The sequence below is a fragment of the Puntigrus tetrazona genome, chromosome 14, assembly GCF_018831695.1.
Source record: "Puntigrus tetrazona isolate hp1 chromosome 14, ASM1883169v1, whole genome shotgun sequence".
In the NCBI taxonomy this organism is placed as follows: Eukaryota; Metazoa; Chordata; class Actinopteri; order Cypriniformes; family Cyprinidae; genus Puntigrus; species Puntigrus tetrazona.
This window is the reverse complement of record NC_056712.1, coordinates 26,654,655-26,656,650: the sequence shown is the minus strand read 5'-3', so window position 1 is coordinate 26,656,650 and position 1,996 is coordinate 26,654,655.

Sequence of the window (1,996 nt, the reverse complement as noted above, 5' to 3'; positions counted from 1 at the left end):
AACCACATTCCAATTGATTCATACGTATGTTTAATTAGTTACATAGTGTAAGTAGTGTAAAAGCATGCATATTGCAAGTTATTTAGGAACTTATTGCACTTAATAGATGTGCGCTGCATCACGCGTTGCGTGGTTGAAATCATTTATAACTACTGAGCTCTGCTTCCTGTGTGAGGAAGCGAGTGGGCGTGGTTTAAGAGAAGCGGACCGCGCTTTAGCGTTTGAGAGCTAGAGGCGGCTTGTTTTTCACGATTTTGATCCATTATTGCCTTCACGTTTTTATGTGCAGCATTTAGAATTTGGCGGATTGGTTATTAACACGTTTTTTCTGTGGCCCGTGGCGAACAAGCGTTCTTCTCCGACATGTGCTATAAATGTTGTAAATTCTTCATTTATTCCTGGAGTTTGAGTTTATTACAAATGTAAATCTGCTGTACCAAAAAAGTAATGAAATGATTTTTTTTCTCTCTTTCAAGGTGTTAGTCATCAGTGATCCAGTCACCTGTGATCATTTGTTCCAGCAAGTCAAGTAGTTATGGCTGAAAATAATCTTAAAATAAAAAAGTCTGACTGAAACATTTCAGAGACCACAAATAAAGTATGACTCAGAGACCCCGATAAGAGCCAGCGGAGGAAGCTGTTTCGGTTTCTGTGGGCGCGTGGAAGTTCGATCCACCCGAAGGCTTAGCGCACTGAGACGCGCAAGGCGGTATAACGTATCACCTCTGGCAGCCCTCGAAGACATCGAGATCGGCTTTCTGACAGTAATGAAGAAGCGCAGCCGGGTCAATACTATTTGATTGTTGATCATTTGCCTTTGCTAATGGGTTAAATCGTTCTATTTGCCAAAAAGCTCAATGATTTAAAAGCGGCTTCTTTTGTTTTCTTTTGAAATGCATCTTCTCAGTCTGGATGCGACCGCGTTGTGGCGATCAGATAGTGCGTCCTTTCAAGGACAAGCGCTGTGTCTAGGATATCAGCCCAGCAGATGTTGATTGCTGAGATAATTCTGATTAAAATAATAAAGTAAGCCACATGAAAGAATGAGCGGCGATGAGCGTCGGCCTCATCATCTCCATTTCTGCGCCAAAACCGAGTCAGGAATAAAACGCCAGACAAAATAAGATCACAGCCCCAGCAAAATTATCTCGTAACGCTTTATCGCTATCTTTCTCACATCAAAAAAGCTAATCTCTGAAATTAAGCGCCTTATCTCCGCACAAAACGCACAGAGGCGTTCTAAGCAAGACGTTAGATAAGAAAGCAGCGGACCAGCTGACAACCGCGATGTTATCTGTCCGACTTGAAGCTTGGAGAAAATGTGTAATTAAACAAATTACTAATATATTTCCACGTTCAAGTTGGCCATGCACTTTAGCTGGAAGCCATTAAAACGCAAGGGTCTCATTTCTGTCAAACTCGTCAGTGAGCGAGGCTTTCTGGGTCAAGACTGAGATCATACGGCTTTAATCTGACTTCACCAGCTTTGCTCATCTCGGGCTTGGTTTTCACGTCTACGAGGGCAGCTGGCAAGCTACTCGACAGGCCTGTAGAAGTCCCTGGCTACCTTTGTGAAGGCGATTACATCGCCGGAGCTCGCTAACAAATCCCGGTTCAGCCACGTCTTCTACAAATCGGCGACTCTCTAGGAGACCTGAGAATGAAAACTATCTCATACAACATGACACGCTCACAGAATGTTAGAGGCCCTTGCTCTTTTCCGAGGTCAAAGCAATTTCCCAAACACACACACACACACACTTGCTGCACACACTCACACTTCACACACACCACACTACACTGCACACACTGCACACACTTCACACACAGCGTCAAACTTCTCTCAGCGCACAGTCTGTACTAACATTCTTTGCTAATCAAGCGCTAGTCAGATTATGAGCGTGGCGCTGCGCTCAGAAGAGTGTGTGCTGCGACACCAAACCATTGCTTATTATAAACCTCCGGGGCTTATTTATCATATAATTTCATAAAGGCA